This window comes from Seriola lalandi, unplaced genomic scaffold (genome assembly GCF_002814215.2).
Source record: "Seriola lalandi dorsalis isolate HSWRI2012SDOR001 ecotype SW California unplaced genomic scaffold, Sedor1 jcf7180002054256, whole genome shotgun sequence".
NCBI lineage: Eukaryota > Metazoa > Chordata > Actinopteri > Carangiformes > Carangidae > Seriola > Seriola lalandi.
This window is the reverse complement of record NW_019524809.1, coordinates 342,430-366,163: the sequence shown is the minus strand read 5'-3', so window position 1 is coordinate 366,163 and position 23,734 is coordinate 342,430. Positions and strand designations below refer to the sequence as shown.

Sequence of the window (23,734 nt, the reverse complement as noted above, 5' to 3'; positions counted from 1 at the left end):
GCCTTTCAAACAGCACCACTGCTTGGTACACAGTTTCTCGGGTACTTGGTTTGCGTCTTTCCATGGCATTTGATAATAAGAAAATATAAAATACCTCAAGACTTATCTGTTATCCTGCTCTGTAGTGCAAAAAACCTTGTCTTCCACTCTAGTTAAATGCTGAATGACTTGTTATCAGACAATAAACTGTCTTTGGATTTTTTCTTGTTAGGCCATGTAGCACTTTTAGCACAAACTCCATTAGGACTAGTTTTTCATGTAATGTGTGGATTACAGTGTAATGTCTAATCTTTCGCTACATTTGAATGCTTACATAATATCCTGCAACAGATGTTCTCCAGGAACACACTTATATCTTGCATAAATGCTCTGCATAAAAACTTACTTCCATTGACTGCAAGCTGTCATTACAAAGTAATATTGATCATTGTTCATCATTGACCAATATAGAGTGAGCCACTTCGTTAACTAATGTCATTCATTTATTAGACCACTAGTAGCTTTATTAGTGTGTGTAAAGAGTTGTTATTGATACTTGTTACTGCTCACTCAACAAAGACAGACCATAAATATCTTACCATTTCTGTTGGCAGTGAATAGGGACAATAGGTCTGTGGAATGCACTCAAACACAGTTACAACTCTGCAATGGAATAAATACCTCCTGAAATAGATGTAATCATCTTACAAAGCATTAGGTGCTGTCTAATCTGGTCAGTGCCCCAGCTAAACCCCATCACTGTAGAGTGGATCTATGTGTGGATTAACCCATTCATCATCCCACTACTCCTCATTCACTCATCAACACAGTTGAAGAACTTACTGATCTGCTTCCACTGCAAGCTTCATACTTCCTTCAATGCAGAAGGCTCCAGCAAAAAAAGGGACATCATCCAGCAAAACACAACCTGCCACAACCTTTGATGAGACACAATTCAAAAACAATGCATCTGCAAAGGCATTATGGTCAAATATGTGTAAGTGCACCTTCGCGATGGATTACTTTGTAAAATGAATGCTGTATTTCTACCTTTAACCAGCCTATCAGCAAAATCCGGTGTCACGGTATTGACTACTGTGCAGTGTTTTGGCATGTGATAAACCTTCTCATGGATGTATTACTTAAACTCGACTTCCTGGATCATATTTCAATTTACAGAGTGAAGGTATGACCTTACAAAATTATATAGAGACACCCAACAATTGCACTATGAGCAGCACAATCTCCCTTTTGCCAGGAACAAACATCAACAGAACCAGAGAGAGGGGCAGAGAGAAAGAGGGAGAAGAGAGAGACCAGGAACAGCTGTATATACTGTTGGTTGTTGATTGTTATAGTGGAAGTAACAACAGTAATACCCGTAGGCAATGATGTCATCTATAACAATAATAATAATACTACTACTAATAATAATAATGATAACTAGAATATTCCTGGAGAAATTTTGAATGTGCCTGCTGCTTCGTGCGAGTACTTCACTCCTCTCGTTTCAATCTGTACAAAGGACGTTACTTTCAGTTTCATTCATGTCATAGAGACTTATCCTGACACTACCTCAGTCACTGCAGTTGTCCCTCAAAAAGCCTTTTGAAGCTATCACGACTGGCCAAAATAACCACACACTCATGGTTTCAAAACCAAATTTGTCCCCACAACCATAGCAAGACATGTATACACACATGTAGATGCCCTAACAGAAGTTGATGCAAAAAGCTGTACCACTACATCCCCATATAGATGATAGCTTCTAAGATCGAACTTTTATGACCAACCTTACCTCTTTGAGACTCTTATTTTGAAAGCGTCTGTGCTTCTGTGTTTGGCAGTATAAATTGCATAAGGTTTTGTACAACCCCAATTCCAAAGAAGTTGGGACATTGTGTAAAATATAAATAAAAACAGAATACATTGATTTGCAAATCCTTTTTGACCTACATTCAATTGAATACACTACAAAGACAAGATATTTAAAGTTCAAACTGAAAAAGCTGTAAAGCTGTGTTTAGGAAATGTTAGCTGTGACCATTCTGTATGCAACCTGATTTGCTTTTGTAGATTTTACAGTATATTTTAGGAAATTGGAAATTTGATTTTTTTTTTTTTTTGCATTTGTTCTTTTTGTGGTGTGTTGTGAATGTTTGAATGGTTGGGATTTGAACCCTATGCATGATAACTATACATTTTCAAACTGTACCCTTACCCTGCAATAGAATTGCATATCTAGTCTGCATCACAGTCTCCCAGTAACAAGCTCCACTGACACAAGATCACTTGCATGAACTGGGTCAGGTGGGATTCACAGGCTGCTGTTGAAAAGTTTTTTTTGCTTTGGAATGTTCCTAACTGAGTGAAATGATCCAGAAGTATCTAAGCAGCAGCCATGACAAGAGCTGGTCAGATTTTTCTAAATGATAAGGAAATGAGCGTCAGTGCTTTCTATCTTATCTCCTTTAGCATAGGAATCACTGGATCTTCCTTTACAACAGGAAAGGAGAAATGCTGTCCCACAATTCCTTGTCGCAGCAACATTTAAAGTGATGCACTACTGTAGTTTCACTTCTGCAGACTCACGTAAAATATAGAAAAATATTTTATGTTTGTGACACAATCCAAAACTCATGGAAATCCTTGTATGATCAACTGAAGCCCAAATCCAGAAATATAGACTTCTTCTCTTTCAAATCTGTCCAGTTAAGAATCATCTTGAAGAACAAGCATATTGAATTTCTAGTTAACGATATCATCATCATAACAAAATACTATAGCTTATACATACATGTTGTTTCACTAAATCCCCTCCCATTGTGTAATGAACTAAAAATGAATTTTCTCTACTAACAATTGTATCGAAGTGTCAAAAGGACCTATAATAATTTATTCTGATCCCTTGCTGACTTTCTCTATTTGTATTTTTCTTTCACGTTATCTTATTTGAACATTTCAATCCTGTTTGCTTTGTTTTTGTGGATAGGCAAGGAGTAATTATTGTCCAAGTGAAAAAATATAAATAAAGTTAGTTGAAAAAATAGCTTAGTGTAAGCACAGGCTTTTCCTAAGTCCTTATGAATTCTCCTTCAGGTATTTCCTTAACCTCATGACGTTTTCCATTGAGGTCAAGGAAAAGTGTTTAGGAAAGGAGATATTTTAGACTTTTGACTGCAGCCATAGGGGGCTGATCTCATAACCGTCGTCTGCCAAGATGCCCTACAAAGATGTTTAATGAGCTCTGTCTGTCATTGCCTGACGAACAAGGCTGGTTAGTCCTTTCCTGTCTGCTGTGCTGCCTGAAAAAGATCCTTTACCGGGAGGCTTCATTTTCTCTAATGTTGGGACTCGTTCAAGAGACCAGATGTTTCTTTGCTCCACAGACAAAGAAACTAACTTCCCCACAGTTCCTTACTGTTTACACCTGGAGCAACAGGAGTCACACCAGAGTTAGTGTGGAACGGGTGAACAAAGGAGATAACAACGGAAGTCACACAGCCAGACAGGACTTTACTCTACCAGGAAGCCACCCAACTCACTGGACTTTACAACAACACTGAAAAGGACCTCTTTGTTTTGTTCCAAAGACTGGGTAACGTTAACTGACTGGGCCTAACCTCTCATAGCACAGCACAGCTAAGCAGCAGAAGTCTTAACTTTATTAATGTACCTGTTGATTAATGTCTTCTTGTTGTATTGTTTGCTTAGGTGTAGGTTAGTCAAACAGTTAATCGAGTACTCGTATGTTCACACACATACCTTTATTAAATCTCAGTTCTATAACCTGCATGAAGCTAACCTGCTCATTCTAACCTGGTACCTTTAGATTACATGAGCTAGGCTAACAAAGAAACTCACACCTTCCCTCCGCCACACACTAGGTGGTCTCAGCAGCCATTTTGAGTAGTTTCTTTGTTTACTACCATCTTGTGTAGTCTTCGTTCAGGTAATGTTGTCACAGTGACCACTTTGAATCGGCCATCTTGTCTTTGTCTGTGTCCCCACAGACACACCCCCATACACACATACACATACACACACCTGTATACATTAGATTAGAACCAAATAAACTGAACTACAGGTGTAAACTGCGACCTTACAGATCTACCAGTTTGGGTAGATATCTTTAACGCCCAGCAACATTTTGCTAAGCTGCGAGTAAACAAGGAGAAGATTAGTAACACTTCACATCCTCCCTTAAATACTTCTACATCTACTGTTATGATTCAGTATTTGCTTATATCATTGGTGCTAAATCAGCAACATATACAGCAGTGGCCTACAGTAAATAGTAAATTGAGCTCACAGATGCTAAACTACTAATGTACAGGTCATACAGTATGATAATAATGAGGTTAAAACTGGTGGTGTAGGTGTGCTCACCTGCACAAAATGTCTTGCTTGCAACTAACAAGCAAAAAAACAGTGAACAGTATAGTCTAGGGTCGACTTCCCACAGAGAAACCATCAGACCAGTGAGAAAGGTTAACTTACTGAGGAACAGATATGAGCTATAATGAAGTGCAACAGCACAGCATAACCGTCAAAGTGCTCCTGCGTCTTTGCAAATATTTTTTGCTTTTTTCCTGCCAACAATAAAGACTCAGATTCCATTATATGTTATAAAGTAATTATTAATCACTGCTGTGTCCCTTTTAACACGTCGGTAAACAGTCATTGTTACTAACACCTAAAGTCAGAGAGTAATCACAGCTCAGTAAGAACTGATGTAGAAAAGGATGCCACCGCGTGGAAAGAGAGAGACATGTAATGAATCATGATATCAGACAAATCTGTCACGCCAGCACTTTGCATGATACATGAAACATTTCATATGTTGTGTCTTGTGGCTGTTGTTTTGCATGTGTGAGATGTTTATTACGTCTTGGAAATTTTTTTCTTAAATATGGCTTATGACAGTCTTTATAGGATGTTTATAGAATGTAATTGGACTGAAACAAGATGGAAAAATGACGCTGTAAGTGAATCACATATTGTAAGATGGGCCTATGTGTTATAAATTAAATTACAGCCTACACCCTACAATCCCTGTAATACCTACTGTATATCCCTTTTAATATCTAAATTTAATATATGTAGCGTACATACCTGACCTGGCATCAGTCACAAGCCATTAAACAAGTTCATTGTAAGGACATGCAGAGAAAGCATAGGCAAAATATCGAGTTTGTAACAATAAGACTCTGTCTATTGACGTTTGATTGTTTCCTATATAGGAAAAGTAACAACAAAAGGACAGATTATCACAGGTGGGAGTCCTGGCCTCTCACACACACACACACACACACACACACACACACACACACACACACACACACACACACCAATCCTCCCTTCCTCTGTCCCTCTCTAGATAAGAGTCATAAACTACAACCCACATTCCAATCCTGGGTAGTGACCAGCAGAACTCTCTTCACAGACACAGATCTGAGGAAGAATGTAAAATTAAATATCTAACTGTTCTGTAACTCATGAGATGTTCCTATGCGATAGTTTAATCCCAAACTTCTATCCCATAGAATGTTTGAAATGCAACATGTAGATTTTAAGACAATGTCCTTCATGTGACCATAATGTCAGCATCCTTCACACATGGTAACACACACTACATGACATCCAGAATGTCCATATTATTATTATTACAGTTACAACTGCTGTGTAATCCACATTTAGAGACTATTATCTTTAGGAAATGTTTATATTGTTTGATCAGTTAACCACTTGTATTATGATTAATTCCACGTTTGAAGGAAGTAATATGAAATCAACACTGGTATTAGTCCTGTCATTATTAGTGCCATTAGGTTTATATGTTATTTCATTTAATGTTTTATGGTCATGGTGGAAGACGGATGTGCCAGTTTATAGGTAAGCTGTAGAATTAAACTAAGCAAAATTACTCTATTCTCCAAGTTGAAACACAGGAGAAGACTGGTGACGCCCCTGAAACGTGCGCCAGCCCCCAGGGGATAAAACAGTTGTGATCCATTCACACTTTGCTCAAAGCCAGGCTCTGTAGCTATGTAAACTCTTAGCTCTTAGTCACAAACTCATGGCTTTTTTGCCACAGCTCTTAGCCATTTTTGCACTTTATCTTTTTGTCCGCATTCTTTATTCTTTCTTTGCCACATGCCAAGTAACATTCTTTTTGTCTACATGCACAATCTTTTATTTTTATAAGCCAAGTCAAGACCAACTGAACTAAAAAAACAGAAGTGCTTCAGAGTAATTTTTTAACTTTTAATTATTATCAAGTTTTCCTTTTTGAAGCTTTTTGTATAGCCATAGTGTATAGCCATAACATATTCTCTCCGTCGATTGCCAACTCATCACACCGCTCATTTCATTATTTTCATCTTTATAATTATTACACGTTGCATTTACTCTGTAGATAGTAGTTGAATTAATAAACTTCTTCATTTACACCCAGTTGTTGCCCTGTTGTGTTCTTTTGAAGTAGAGACTGGAGATCCATTGAATCAAGAAGTCTTGGTTTCTGATATGAGATTGAATCATGAATTTGCCCTAGGGGATAAATAAAGTATGTATCTATCTATCTATTGATAACTTTCATCAATAAAGTAAATCATTGTTGTCCTCCCTGTGGACTGCTGCCCCCTTTCAACAAGAGCAAATTCTAAATTGTGTTATTAACACTACATAGATTATCTAGATGTTATGTTAAATGTCGTTATTAGAGAATTATTTGTATAACTACCCTTGTACCTTCACTCAGCCATAAGTATTGAGCTTCTGTGTACAGTAGAAATGTCACCCTACCATCATGGAAATGTTGGCTCTGCTTATTAAGTTTTATCTGCAAAATTGCCATGGTTACTACTTTATGCAGAAATGTGTTGCTGCAGAAACAAGTAACATGTTAATGGCGAACAAAGTTGGTACAATGTCAAGCATTCACACCTGTGTCCACACAACACAACATCTCTCTCACTAAAGTTTCAGGCTGCAGTTGTATTTATTCCACTCGTCCGCTGTGTGACAGATTCACTTGAGTTTGATACTAACCCCTAAGATGAGATGGAGTAATATAAATTGTGGAATAGATACAGATGTACAGTATTTTTTAGGTCGAGTTGGATCTCCAGTAGAGGGAGCCAGATGACTGGATTCACTGTTGTTTACCTCCAGCTTCACTGCTTCTGTCAAGAGAATTGAAAAAAGGCTTACAATTCATTTTTCCAGTTTTCCAGATCTGTGTTCCAAAGACATGTTTTTGTGACCATACTGCAGTAGTTTTGAGTGTTGTCCACACTAAAAACTGCTACACACTGTGGTTTAATAATGATAGTGCGAGGTAGTAATGTTGTTTATCTGTTGTAAGTTGAATCCTCTTTGTTATGTGATACTAGCTGCTGTGCATCAGGTTCTCTGTGTGGTCATCATAGCAAGAACTGATGAACATCTCAGTACTTTATTATAGCACACTATCAGCTAAGTTATTCCTCCCACACTTGTGAGCCATTAAGACACACATGCATTTAGCTGGCCCTGCTGCAATGGATTGTGCTTTACCTCAGCCTTGAGAATGACCTCGTAGGAAATTGCAGCCACATGGATAAGAGCCGTATGTTAGTGTTTTAAGACCCCGATAATGCTTGAGGCTGTGTGTAGGCATGGAATTATCATGAACCTGTGGGTTATGATTCATCAATTACTGCATTCACCACAAGAGATCTAGCTCCACTGCTGGAAAAGTAATCCAAAGAAAGAGAAGGAGAAAAAAAAGGTTGAGTAGAACTAAGCATTGACTAGAGCAAGGACAATGAACAGGCGGGGGCAGATCCACTGGCTGATATTAGCTTATAGCAGAAACTGTATATTGGTATCAGCATACACATGTTGGCTATCACATGTTCTAAAACAGTTCAGTCACATGAATGAAGTTGTTAAATGAGGGTACACTTTGAGTTTGGAAGTATTAAAAATGATGGTCTTTAGTGCCAAGTCATATTTAGCTGTTAAGATAGAAAATAACAAGAGTAGTGGGACAATCAGTCTGGAAACAAACCTTAAATGTAAGCCAACGTGTTTGTAGCAGAAAATAAAGCTGAACAATGAGAGATTGGACAATTGTCTTGAATGACAGGTTACTAATGCTGAGATGCCCCACAGAATCGTTTCAATGGATCTTTTGTGCCTTAATTTGTGAAATATATGAATGATGTGTATTTTTAGACATTTTTGTCCATTTGGCCATGGCGAAGGTATGCAGTCTACTGAGTGCCGTTCTAGTTCATGATAGATTGTATTAATATATATTTTAAAATTTTTCTAGAAAGGGTCCTGAGCTACAATAATGTCCTCTTTAAATGTCTGTTAGCTTGTTAGTGTTGCTATTGTTGTGTCTTTCATTTGTCACTGTGCATGGGTGACCAAATAGAGTTTTCTCTCTGGGCATTATTAAAGTAAAAGTTAAAACCAGATACTGCTACTTTGAACATTCACTTTTTTCTCCAGTGGTGATGCTGCTGCCCTGTAAGTGAAATAAAGACTGCATAGGTTAGTAAGAGTTGGGACCCATCCACTATTCCTCTCATGTTTTCAAGACCATCCAGTGTTCTGCACTTATTTGACAGGAACTCTTAAACTGCTCAAACTCTTACTTTGACTTGCCTAAACCATCTTAAAAATCTGTGCACCCCCCTCTGGACACTGCAGTACAGTTGTATAAATGTCATAACATTTATGTAACATTTGTACACTGTATAATACTTGATCTCCTCTGACTCAGAATAATCAGTGTCCTATGATTATTGATAAAGTCGAAGTCAAAGACTAACCATTTATAATCTACAATAAGTCAATAAAAATAAGATGAATCAATTAATCATTTCAGCTACAAACTACCCAAACCAATCACACATAGCCAACATAAATTGTAATATACTGTAATGTCCTTTTTTATTTTTTCCAAACACCCAATCATTCAGCATTGTCAGACTTGCGTTCTTGTCAAAATCCTGGATTTGAATTTTGCATAACTGCATTCCTGAATTCTTCTTAATTTTAACTCAAGCGATCTGACCATACAGTGTTATTTTCTTAAGGGAGGTGAGAGCCAGAGGAGTGAGCAGTGATGCATTATCAGTAGTTGGTAACCTGTGTGTGCAGGGAAACAGAGGGATTAGCTGGCACCTTAGTCACTGTGGAGGAGAGCCAGCTGTAGGGAGGGGTTGCAACTGGAATAATCACTCCCCAATGAAGCACAGCTACACAGGAGCCATCACTGTGAGCCCCAGCCCACTCCACCCACTCATTAGGTGAGCATGAAGAAAGCACATCATCATTGTGACACTGTGTATGTGTATTCACTGTAGAAGTGCATGTATTAGTGGGATTTTATACTTGTTAAATTAATCTACTGGTGAAGTCGCTTGTGAAACATATGCGTCAAAGAGGTAGCAGATATCCTCAGATTCACTGCAGGGTTGCCTAGGAAACCCAAAAGGGATGAGAGCAGCATACAAAACAGTCAAAAGAACCAGAGAAAATAGAAGTATCTTAAAACGATGATGGCAGTAATATTAGTTTGCTCTGCACTGCACAATGTAGGTTACCTACCAGAACATTCCTCAGGAAATGTTGCATGAGAATGAGCTTTTTCTCCAAAGTCCTGAAACTCTAAGTTCATAGTAATAACAAAGGTAAAGGGTATTTTTAAGATGACTTAATGTTCTGGTGTTTGTTGTTGTTACAGTCAGTGATGGAAAGTACAGAATTCCACACTGTTGGCTCTTTGGTTCTTCTAGCTGTCATACATTTAATTTAACTCTATTATAACTCCCTTTTTGTATTTTCATACAGTACCTTTGTGTTTTTCCTTATAAAGGTGTCATTTTTAAAAGTTTAACCAAGTGCTACACATATTCAGAATCAGCAGAACCTTGTCACTCGATAAAGACTTCTGTACAGTATAGTCAGGTTTAATCGCCAATAAAACAAACAACAACAAAAAACGGACCTTGAATTTTTCCTTATTTTATAGATAAAAGCACTGTAAACCATATTAAAGAATGAAAATTTCAACAGGGAAAGTTGTACATATTTGTTTGAGTTGTTCTAAAGGTTATTTAAAGTTTCCATCTTTATCTGTTCATGAGTCAAGTTCATTCTTTGGAGCAGTATTTATGGACATTTTTTTGTCTGCTCCTTGAAAAATGTACTCCAAAGCCTCAGCTGCATTAAATATCCGACTGATCACATCCTTCTGCCTGTTTTCTGTCTCTACAATAAACTGTGACCAACTTCTCACTTTGAGCTGAGAATAAAACAGTATTGCTCCCTTTTAGTTTGGCTATACAGCCAAGGCAGGCCAAGCCTCTGAATCAGACACTCTGATTGGCTGTGACAGCACCCACTGGAGCCTCTTATCACATATAAAAATTATGGGGCCGTTTGGACACTGCATACTTGCCGTGCCGCCACAGGCAAGCTGTTCCACGAAAAGTTACAGTTTTAACTACAGTGGATCAACAAATTGTTAAGCATTTCCTGACCATGTCTGTGTCAAGATTTGACTAACCTGCTATGAGCAGTATATCAAAGTGTAAAACTATACACTTCCTGTTTCCCCAAGGGGGCGCTATGATTATCACTGAATATGAGCATATGAGTGTGTTCAGGGCAGGATTCTTATGACATACAGAAAGTTTGGAACATGTGTGTTGGAATGAGAGCAAGTTGAAGTTTCATGCAACCCCCCCAATGTAACCCCCAAATTGCAAAAACGGCACCAAAATTACAAATTTCATTCAAAACAGCTTTTTTTGTGAGTCTTGGCATGATACATATGCCTACCGATTTTTGTGCATGTAGGTCAAATCGCGGGTATAGGAAGGGCCTTGTGCTTGGGCCCTAATGAAATTGCCTCATAACAACTAATTTCACCTGTTTCTTTTACTCACAGGTTCTAGTAGCAGCTGTTATTGAAACATGAGAAACAGAGACAGCGTCACCATATCCATAGTAACTCACTCACACACCTGCCTGCGTGCGCATGGCGCGAGAGGAGCAGCATAAATTAGCCCATATAAAATAAATGACTATAAAAGATTTCTCACTTTGCCCCGATAGTCTGAATAAGTCGCTGCTGCTCGGTCTTGTCTGTCAGTGTCTTATCGCGCAGGTATGAATTAGTTTTTCATGCTCCACTTTCGAACTGTATTTTTGTTTCTCTAATTGAGATGTCCAGATACCACAAAGGAGGGGAGAGAACATGTCTAATTCACCAAGGAAACACAGCTCAGTAAATACTCACAAGCTGTTAGCTAACTCAGAGATGAACTTTTGAAAACTTATCACAGAGCAAAATGATTTGACTGAATGTTAGATGTCAGGTGATATTAACGCTGTTAGAGACTATGTGCCTGAAGCATCTGACGACATGTGATACTTGATAGCAGTGACCTATAGAGCTTGTTGTTAAAATTGGTTAGGTGTAGAAATCACCTCAAACATCTCTCTTTGTAGTCTACAGAATTACTCATCATCACTCAATCACCATATGCTGTTAGGGGTACTGGAGGATTTAAAAGTACAAGTGTGATATGATGATATGATTTTGAGGAGATGGAGCTCAACTCCAGCTGGGTCCGATGTGGGTGTGAGGAGGCAGAGGTCAGTTCTGGAGGGCACCAGCCAATTTAACCCCTGCACACACACACACACACACACACACACACACACACACACACACACACACACACACACACACACACACTACTTCCGCAGTATCCAGGGAGAAATGGACAAAGCTGATTCTTATTGGCTAATTAGACTCATTAACTCTTACCCTTATTACTCTCAAGTATGAAGGCATCTATAAGGCAAATCAGCACTGTGTATGTGTTCATCTCCTTTTATGATTGTAAGGATAATTCTTTTTAGAACCCCTTTTTTTACACATATATGTATGCACATATATTGACAGACACACAAACCATCTCCACCTTTGGATATTCACCTTATAAAAAAAGGTGTCTCAACCAGTCAAGAAAAGGTTTTTGGAGGCTCTACAGTACACAGCTCTACTGCCTCACACAACAATACACACACACACATTGACAGACACACACAAACACCATCTTACTTTTTTGAATTTCACCTTCAAAATAAGAGTCTCAACTATGTAAAAAGAACTTACTGGAGTTTCTGTTGGGCAGCTCTATCACTACTACTAGGTAATAAAAGTTTGATCTTAGAATTTATCGTCTATATGCGGTCATAGTGGTAAAGCTTAATAATAATAATAATAATAAAAACAGTTAATAACAAATGAACAATAATAATTAGATTAGTCCACTTCCTTTGGCTGAGGTGTTGTATGGTCTGATGGCAGTGGGAAGAAAGGATCTCCTGAACCTCTCTGTTCTGCAGCGCAGTGAGATGAGACGTTTGCTGCACCTGTAGCTGCTTCTCTGTCTTGACAGAATGTTGTGGAGAGGATGGTTGGTATTGTCCAAGATGGCCTCCATCTTACATTGCATGTGTCTCTCCACAACAGTCCTGAGTGAGTCCAGACTCCTGCCAAACACAGACCCAGCCATTTTGACCAGCTTATCCAGTCTCCTTGTGTCCGTGTCTGACATGCTGTTGCCCCAGCAGACAGTAGCATAAAAGAGTACACTGGCCACCACTAAACTAAACTACTGTGGTCGTCTTTACAGGTAATCCACAATCCAGGACGTGAAGCAGGGATCCACCCCCATCCCTTCCAGCTTGTCTTTAAGAATGGGGGATAGTGTTAAATGCACTTGAGAAATCAAAGAACATAATCCTTATGTAACCACCTGGCTCATCCAAGTAAGAATGGGACGAGTGGAGCATGTAAAGGACGGTATCATCCACTCCAATATGTTCTTTGTAGGCGAACTGTAGGGGGTCTAGTGCATGTTCAACCTGTGGCTTCAGAAGGTGAAGAAGCAGCCGCTCCAGGGTCTTCATGATGTGTGATGTGAGGGCCACAGGTCTGTATTCATTTATCTCAGCCGGTCGTCCTACTTTAGGTACTGGAACAAGACATGATGTTTTCCACAGGATCGGGACCCTCCATGTTTGAAGGCTTAAGTTAAAGGGCACATATTATGCAAAATGCACTTTTCCATGGTTTTATATCAGTAATATGTGTCCACGGCCTGTGTAAAAACCCCCCAAACATGATAAAAGTCCATCCTCTCCGTCTTTTGCTTGCTCCACCTTTCAGAAAATGTGTGCTCACACAGGCCAATTGGAGATTTTCCCTTGATGTCGTCATGAAGGGAAATAACACCTCCCCCAAGTGGGTGACACTCCCCGAGCTAGGTGTGTGTTCTGCCCTCTGAGTCCGCCTTGCAGCCGCTATCGTTTATTCCCTCGCATCACCAGCTCCGGTAAAACTATGTCGAAGGCATGAGCGATGCACGCTAGTTACTCGGTTGTTGACTGTACAAACAAACACAGAAGTCTTCTACATCTGAGGATCTGAAGACCCAGTGGATTTGTTTTATTTTATTTTTGATGGAAATGTCCCCGCTACAACTCCTAAAGTGTTGGCTAACCATTTCACTTCAGACTGCTTTCTCAACGAGGGCCAGTACAATGCAGGATTCGCTACATTGTGAAGATAAAGCATGGATCTGCACCGACTGTTCAAGACCCAACCAAACTTTATGCCTTTTTTTATATTGATAGCATAGTAGAGAGAGACAGGAAATAGGGAGGCAGAGAGAGGGGGAATGACAGGCAGTGAAGGGCCGTCCGATGCAGGATTTGAACCGGGGCCACTGCAGCGAGGACTGTAGCCTCTACATATGGGGCGCCTGCTCAACCCACTGCGCCACTCGACGCCCCGGGAGCTGTAAGTTTGACCATTTTATGTTGCTTTACTGTATGTACACGAGAGCCTGTTGCATGTGTTGTTAGCATGGCAGCTAATGTGGCTAACGTTTTGCCTCGTCCACACAGCCGGGTATAGCCGGGTACAGATTGTATGCAATTCTTCTGTTTGGTATCGCTGTGTGACGTTGATTAGAGACACCCTGCTAACTTTATCACACTTGAAAGGCGTTTTAGCTGTCTGTAAAGTCAAGCCGGTAAAATTCAGACTAAACAAGCTTTGCAGTGATTAGCATAGGTGTCTGGGCTTGTTTGTTAGTGCTGTGAAAGTTATTATTGAGAGTCATGCCTTATGATGGCCGTTTTAACGTTTATATCATGTTTACAGATACAGTGCCTAAATAAGCGCAGAGTTACAGGGAATATGTGAAAGGGGATAGTCTATAATTATATATATAATTTTTTTGCATTTTGCACGGTGAGCTATTTGCAGCATTTACAAGCTTTTGATAACCCAATTAACACATAATTGAGTGCATCTGTTATAATTTTTGCACTGCTTGCAGCAGTCGCCATAACTATACATTTGAGGAGATTTTGGTGTAACCTCTGTTTCATCTGTTCAAGCCACCACATCAAGTGCATCTAGACAGCTTCCTGCAACAAGGGATGTTGCATCCCAGACTGACCCACTGGAGACGCGTACTGTAGGCACACAGTTATCCTTGAAGACTCTTCAGCCTCACATCAGAAGTACAGGGGTGTAGCCATCTGAAGTGCATCTACTTTTGATAAACCTAACAGTCATTTATCAGTCTTGGAATGCTGTGCAGGTAAATGAAGCTGTGGTTACTTAAAACTTGTGAGAGTGTGTAGGCTAAGGTTTCTGTCAATATTAACATCTTTGATTTTCTCTTTACTGTACCGCCAGACTCTACCTGGCTGCCACGTACTACAATGAAAATGCTGACCGACCACAAGCCCAAACAAAAGAAGGTGAACCACTCTTCAAGGTCCACTTTCCAAAGGCCATGAAGGCAGGATGCAGTATTAAGTATTGTTCGTATAATGTTATGACAGTTCCACCAACAACAAAATACAGAAAAGAAAATGTCAGGAGGTAGTTAGAAACAGACTTTCAGTTATTGTATTTTAAAAAAACAACAAAAAAATAAAAAATGTAAACAAAATCTTTTGTGTTTTATCAAACAGGGTATGTGGTGGACCTCATATTTGAAAATGTCTTTGTTGACCCAGGACCATACACAGAAGCTGCTTTGGCCATCCCCATCCCAGAGGACCTCACTCCACAGTTTGAGCGGCCTGAGAAGGAGGAGGTCATATCCAGCTATGTGTCCCGGTTCTATCATGGGGCAATCTTAAACCCACGTACTGGCCTGTGGCATCAGGAAACACGGCATGGATGTGTAGGACCACGCAGGCTGGAATGACGATCCAGATTCTGCGACCTAGGAAGCCCCAGCACCAGCTCACAAAGCTCCTATAGGCTAGATACTTGTACCGACTAAAACAACTGGACAGGGCATTTAGTCTTGCAAACATATCTATGTTGTGTCTCACAATTTTTTTATATGGATCCAGTGAATCCTATTATCATTGATTACAAGTGCGACATTTGATGTAAATAAATGCTTGATGGTTTCTAAAGAAATGACTCTGAATTCATATATTACATGCACACTATCTGCTGATAGGAAAACTTTACAATCAAAGAGCAGCTTACATGGTAATTCTTCCTCGATCTCCCATAGCTGTCTGGTAACCTACTGTGAATTACAAATGGTAAATGCTATGGTTTATTATAAATGTAATGTAATCAAAACAAATTACTGATTAGTTTGTCTAGTGAGAATGGTACCTGTGCTATCTCCTAGCAGCAGATATTCTCAGCTTCTGTGGGCATGGAACTTGTTTTTTCGCCCACTTTACATTTCTCCTTCTGAAAAGTTTTAATCAGGCTTATTACAGAGTTTTTAATAAAGAGTGATATTGATTAACTCTCAATTACTGTCAGAATAATAGATAGAATTTTTGTTTTTGTTTTTTTTGTGGAAAAAAAGTGTTAAATCGACCCCAAGTTAATTTTTTTTTGAGAGAGAGGAATAATTTTTCTAATTCTTTTTCTAATTTTCACTTGCCTTTCAGGGCTTCCATAAAAACATGATATGACTTAAAATAACTTAAAACTTAAATAGTTCATAGTGGCAAGTGCATGAAATGTAAGCAGAAATAGTACCAGGGCAAGTAAGCAACATGTTGCTCAGCCTGTTCGTTGATGCACGGAGCAGCTCAGGACTTAATTCATTTTTTAAACACTGACACAATCTAATGTTAACTCGCTAGTCTGCATCATGTCCAGTTAGAAATCTGTGTTAGTCTTAAAAATAAATCTTACTTGCATTAAGTAAATGTCACCCTGATTTTCCATCTGATATTTAAACATGTCAAACCATATTTAACTATGACTGCTGTGAGATTCACAAACAGTGATAATATGATCTGCAGCTCAGCAGTTTTGTGTGTCTGTGCTGAACATGAATTCATGCCATCACAATACATATGACCCTGCTGACAAAAATACTCACCAGATTGGGACTGTCATTATATTTTCTGACAAAGCCTATGGTTTAACAGTTAATGCCAAGGGCTTAAAAAATACTCCCACAGTTACAGAATAATTACATGATTAAAACATTTTGCAAGCCTATTTATCCTGTTATATAACTTGTAGAATAACTGGTTTTCTGGTTTCTGGTTGTTTATACATTCATCTGTTTGATTTTGATCTACATTAGATTTTTACCGGCTGCACAAACAATGACAATTGACTTTAGCATCACTGAAGGCTTGAGCCATAAACCAGAAGCTACAAACATACATAGTAGTAGCAGTAGATGCCAGTGTGCAACTGACAGAGCTTGATGCACGTTTACACTGGAGAAATTATGATGTGAATAGTGTAACAGCTGACTTCACTTCGTGCCTGTTGTCAGATTTGAGTGCTCACAGCTTGTTGTGGTTCAGGGTAATTCTGTTTTTGTGATGGAAGATGATCTGAGTAAGAGGACTTCAATTGTAGCTGGCACAGCCATCATTGCCATCATCAACATCTGCAGTCAGACCTCACCCACAGAAGCTGAATATCTTGAATTACAACTGAGTCATGGGGAAAAACAGGGTTTCCTTGTGGTTACTCCGGTTCCTGCCTTGATTTCTGTCACAGCCAGTTTTTTTCCACTCACTCTGCCTCTGTCCCACTCTCTACATTGCCACACCTCCTCATCAGCCTCACTGTCCTCACCTTTTGCCCCCAGCTGCACTCCAATCTCAAATCATGCCAGTATATATGCATCCCCGGTTCACTCATGCTTTGCCAGATTGTTCTTAGTATCATGCAAGACTTTCCAGCGTTCATCTCCGGACTGACTTCCCTGTATCGTATTTGCTCGTCCCTGACCATCCTGCCTTGTCTCTGCCCCGGTTAACGCCTCAGCCTTCTGTTCCTGACCACGAGTTCTGCCTCTGCGCTTCCTGCTCGCAGTCTGCCTGTCCCTGTGGCTGTTTGGCGTTCTCCAGCCCCGACGTCGCAACTTGAGCACTTCCCTGCTGGTTTCCCGATCCTTCGTCTTACTCTGATTACCCACCTGCCTGCTCCTTCCTGGTTCGTCTGCCCCACTGACTGCTCTCCTGGTTCCAATCCTCCTGCATCCTTGACTACGTCTCCAACCTGCTCCCTAATGGTACCGTTGCCTTCCCACCAACTCGTCCCTGTGTGCGTGAGCCTCCCAAACCCGGCTCATCCTTCCTGATGGCCCCCACACCCTAGCCACCCTAATAGACTCTGGGGCGCCTGTATCATTGACGAGGGGCTAGTTCAGCACCTGGGGCTCAAGCAGGTTCCTCTACCTCACCCCTACCATCTTGTCCGCATCAGAGAGGGTGATGAGTGGAAGACAGGGTTTAAACTCCCCACGGGGCATTACGTCATGCCATCTACCAAACCCTGGTGAATGACGTGCTTAGGGACATGCTCAACCGTTTCGTCTTAATCTACCTTGATGACGTACTGTACGTCCTGCAAGCCCTGAGGTCGGAGGTGCTGCAATGGGCCCACACCTCCAAACTCTCCTGCCATCCGGGTTCCCAGCGAACTCAAGACGTCTTCCTCTGACGCTTCTGGTGGCCCACCCTGAAGGAGGACACCTGCGATTTTGTCAAGGCCCGCTCTGTCTGCAACCAGCATAAACCCTCCCATCAGGCTCCCAGTCCCACATTGTCCATGGTGACACGTCTTCTTGGACTTTGTCACGGGTCTTCCTCCTTCCAACGGCAACATGGTCATCCTCACTGTTTGACTGTTTCAGCAAAATGGCCCACTTTGTGCCCCTGTCCAAGCTGCCATTGGCCAAAGAGACTGCCCAGCTGGTTCTGCTCCACGTCTTCCGCCTGCATGGTCTCCCTGTCGATGTGGTGTCTGAGGGCCCCAGTTCTCCTCTATTTTTTGGAGGGAGTTTTGCAGCCTGATGGGAGCCACTGCCAGTGGTCCACACCTCCACCCTGCCTGTTCCCACTGATGATGAGGGTTCCCTCCCCCCACCCACCCAGCTGAGGAGATGGACTGGTCTGACTCCCAGGAGTTTTCCAGTGTTCATCTCCGGACTGACCTCCCTGTATCACTCTGCACGAGTTCTGCCTGTGCGCTTCCTGGTCCCCTTCTGCCTGTCCTTGTGGCTGTTTGGCATTCTCCAGCTCCGACGTTGCAACGTGAGTGCTTCCCCGATGGTTTCCTGATCCTTCGTCTGACTCTGATTACCCGCCTGCCTGCTCACCTGGTTCCAATCCTCCTACATCCTTGACTATGTCTCAAGCCTGCTCCCTAACGGTACCGTTGCCTTCCCACCAACTCATTCCTGTGTGTGTGAGCTTCCCCAACCTGCTCCACTCACCTGCTCCACAACACGGCATGTCCAGCCCCGGCCCCAGACCCCTTCCTCTATCCCCAATAACCACCTGTGTGCAATATCTCTGCTGGTTCATTAATAAAAGTCATTACCAACTATTCACCTGTTTGCTTGTGCTGCAATTGGGTCCTACCAGACCCTGTTACAATTTCCTTTTCATTTACAGTAGGTATCAAAAGATTAAGCTTTCTCACACAGTACAAAACCATCAAGAAATATATACACAATTTTTTAATCATTAGCCTGATATTGCACTTCATAAAGGAACATTTCCAATCTGTTGCTCTTTCAAGCCTATTGCTGCTTTTCTCAGTTTTATATCAGTTAAAGTTGAATATCTTTGTTAATTGGATGTTTGACAAAATCACTTAGGGCCGGTGGAACTTGTGACAGGTGCTTTTCACTCTTGACATTTTATAAACTGATGATAACCTGAAATGATTTTAGAAAATCAATAGATTATTGACAAAGAAAATAATTTTTCATTGCATTCATCTCATGTTGGCTACAGTGTAAATGTAGTTTAATGGATAGTAACTATGAATGTTAGGGAGATGTGCATTTACATATATACAATTAGCAACATGGGGTAGGCTCTAAATGTTGGATATGCAATTGTGTAGCACAGAAACATTGTCTTGACACTACAGTGTTAGTACATTGTTGAATAATTTGGTTTCAGTCACTGCCATAATAGTTTAGTTCCTCGCAGAGGCTTAGGAAGGGAATCACTCTCATCATTAGAAAGTCTCAGCCAGGGCACATGGTATTAGACACATGCACACCCTGCCCTAGACACACAGTTAATGTTTTACTCTGCCGGGCTCATGATGCCTTTTACACGCAAGCCATGTGCCTTAAATACCGTGCCAGCTGCAGTCTTTAAAGCAGCTCAGTGGCACAAAGAGCGAATGGACTGTTCCAGAGCTGGTAGTTACTATGTTTGTGTCAAGTTGTAATGCCTCACTGTAAATGTGTACATAAAATGAAGAAAACCTTCTACTGGTGTTGGAGGCAGGCTGTGTAGATATTACGAGGTGGATGGTTTAGACATGGTTGTCTGGTTGTTAATGAGTTTTGTTAATTAAGAGGAGAGTCAGAAAAGACTACTGGTGATGTTAAGCACATTACCCAAGGGGAGTTGAATTAGAAATCAGCTATGCAGGGTGTAAGGTTATTGTCTGCATTGAAGGGAACAGGCGGCCTCTATGTCTGAGGATTAGGCTCGCTGTTGGCTCATCACTAGGCATCTGGTCCTCGCACAGCACAGTGTTTCACAGGATAGCAGCATTGCAACATGAGCGGAGAAAGCAGGGAGGCTTTCTGCACTGTGAGTTACTCTTGACAACTTTGTGAAACTGATATTATGGTCACTGTTTTTTGGGGGGTTTTTTTATGGTTGTGTGAATATCTGTTGATGATCATAGCTTACAGTTTGAATGTGTTTGGATGTAATACAGCGGAAAGAGGAGAGTAGTCGTTTATTTCAGACCAACTGTCAATGGTTAGGAGGAAAGCACTGATGATGGTTCTCTGATTTGATCTTTTATTTATAGAGGTCATTTTTATTTTAATCCCTTACAATGAAACGGAAGTCAGAGCCTACTTACTTAAAAAGAAAAAAAAAACACAAAAATGGGAAACATTAACGTTTTGAATGGCGTGCATTTTCTGTTGCGTTATACTATATGATTCTCTTATTTCACAATAATCAAATGAGTGACAAAAACAGCAACTGGTTTTGTATGACATACAATCTTACACATGCTCAGCCTGCTGCACACTAGCCATTCAAGAGCTTCTGGGGATTTGCATAAATTTTGCTGTATTCATTTGTGTCCACAATAGCCTGTTTCTATTTGAATTACAAAAAGATAGAACTGTGACAGCAAAATCATAGTTTGATCAGCAAATCTTGAGTCACAGTTTATCTCATGTTTCTATTAACAGAAATGCCCTGAATCATTTATGTATGATTGGGACAGAAACATGACCCTACGTCTGGTGGTGAATGCTATTTACTTGTTTTTTTTATCCATTTAAATGTAAATATGTCTTTTATGTGCAGAGCCAAGGCATTGCTGGCATGGCAGATCACTTCTTAGAGAGTCCTTCTCATTGGTAAATGGCCATTCAAAACATGTGTCTGCATTTTAAATATGATAGCCCTTGAATTGAATGGAAAACAAAGAGCTCACTTGAGTCGTACAATGAGAATTCTTTGTGGTAGATGTTTTAATGATTCACCAACAGATGTTGAGTCAGTCGCTCCAGCAGATGATGTTGCAGTGAGGCTGATACAGCAGTGACTCATGCTGACATTCAGTCAGAGCAAACCATGTGGAAATGTTTGCACCACACCAATATAGTCAGTTAGAGTTGAGTGAAAGATACACATTTTCTGATTGCTGAACTATTTCTGCAGTGATGTTGAAAAATCAGAGTGTATGTATTTAAGTACACGCTGTTTTAGTTTTTTTGTTGTTGTTTTTTTTCTTTGTTTGTTTTTTGTAATGACATCTTTTCTCTTCCAGTCAAGTTGATCTGCTGTGAAGCTTCAGGCAGGGAAATAGGAAATTGTTGCAGATATTTGCAGGATTTTTTTTATTATTATGTGCCTGCAATGTAGTAGCATTGAAGGCATATATTATTATTCTGCATACTTGTTAGTGTGAATGCTGTAGCTGTTGCTATTCATCTTTATTATTACTCTTATACGTCCACCTTTTTACAGTCTGTAACTACTCCTTCATACGTTGTCCTACAGAAACCGTTCAACTATCAAAACGTTTGGCTTTTTCTGCAGATTATTGGATGCATTCAATTCTTTGATATTATTTATAGTTTTTAAAATATTAAGCTCTTTATGATTTTTTTTACCATTCAAATGAATGGAGACCATGTTCAGATCCTTCAAAAAAATCTTCAGCCTCTTTAAACTTTAACTACTTCAGCATACTTTCAGCTACAGACTTCATTCAACCTTTAAACTGTAGACAAGCCTTTCAGCTATTAAGCTTGTATTCAAATGTTTGATATCTTCAACAGTTTTTGAATTATCACAGTTTTAGTTTCATGCTTTTTTCAGATCATTTTTGAGTTTATAATGGGTGTGTATTGCATGGAATGTTGAGGGCTAGAGTGGATGACATCATCGTTAGAGTGGGAGAAGCTCATAAATATTTGTCTGAAAAAAATCTTCAGCAATTGCATAAGGCCACTTTAGCATTGCTTCAGCGGTTGCTTCAACTTCTTCAGCATTGCTTCGGTAATCTCATTCAGCTCTCAGCATTCACATACATTTTCAGCTGGAAATGCATTTTCTAGTTCGTGTACTAGTACGTTAACTGCATTACAAATTCAGGAGCTAATTTCCTCAAAAATGCAGAAGTGACATAGCAGCCAGATATGCAGTGCACAAAGATCTTGTGCTGGCCATGGTCTGCTCATGGTTCTGATAGGAGTTACCGTTTTTCACAAATAGCAGTCATTTGAGAGGCTCGCCGAGCAAAAATCACACCCAGATCTGAGTCAGCTGTGTCTTCCAGCTAGACACAGCTGTTGGAACCAGCTCGTTAAGAGACTCTATGATCCCTGTGATGTTTCCAAACACAGCCCTCACACACACACCGCCACCCACACACACACACACACACACACACACACACACACACACACACACACCGATACACACTGACTGAAAGCTGTTAACAAGTAAGTGCTCATAGAGAGAGATTACAGTTCAGACTGGACAGTACAACAATAAATACAGCAACAGACATGTTAAATTTAATCTGAGCTTTGAGCTACAGGACCTGTTCAACCATCATAGTAGCTCTCCCATACACTGCAATAAAAATTCAGAAGCTCATAGCAAACAGCTGAAAAAAATGGCGGTGCTCTTAGGGAGAAATGCGCAAACTTCTCTGTCATTAAATTTGTGGTTTTGTGATATAACGACCTGAATATTTGAATTAATAACTGATATTAATGAACATATAAGTGACAAAAGTTTATTTGTAATTGGTACCAGGCACAGTTAACACACTTAAAGTGAGGATATTTCGAGGTGGCTAACAAGGCGGTGAAAAGTTGGAACTGACTCGAACAAGCTAGCTTACATGCCCAGAGACACCAACAGAGGAAAGGGAAAACAAGAAATGGACAACAACGTGAGTAACACTGAAACTCCCAAGGAACCCCTGAATGTACCAGCTATGGAACAAATGGAGATAAAAGAAAATGCCCCACTACCAGTTAATCCGCCTGTTAAACCTGTCATTAAGTGGAAAAAAGTTGAATGTAACGGTGACAGTGACAGTAGTAGCGGCAGTGGCAACTCAGACATCCTGGCAGCAATTCAGGAACTTTCCAGCAAACATGACAAGACATTCCGCAAAATTTCTGCCATTGAAATGACAACAGAGTCAACTTCCAAATAAATTGAGAAACTGTCATCTATTGTGGAACGTCTTGTTGTGGGTGTTAGTCGACATCATGACATGCTGAAACACACACAGTCAGAGATGGAAGAGTTGAAAAAAGAGAATCGGCTCCTGAGAACAGTGATAGAATGTAAGCGAATGTAAGCGCTACAGTTGGAGATTGGCGTTGAAACTACATGGTATGAAGGAGGAGACCAACGAACATGTGATAAAAGAAGTGATTAATGTTATTGGAAAAGTTTTCCCCGGCCTGCATGAATATCTGGAGGAGGGTGTTGACATAGCCCATCCTCTTGGCCAAAGAAGAAAGGATGGATCCACCGGTCTATTATCATCTTGTTTGGACTTCGCCATATATGTGACAGTGTTTGGAAGTGTGCCAAATGATGCAAGTTTCTGTGGGATAATAATCTGAGGCTTGCCGAGGCTTTGTCTCCAGAGGACAGGGTTGCAAGAGAGAGACTCTGG

General features: G+C 40.3%; 1 protein-coding gene across 1 annotated transcript in view; it reads left to right on the top strand.

The window, feature by feature from the left end:
• LOC111653999 (disks large homolog 1-like) overlaps nucleotides 1–23,734 on the top strand; it is a 56,554-nt gene that overhangs the window by 19,524 nt on the left and 13,296 nt on the right. The gene's annotated exons all lie outside the window — the stretch shown is intronic.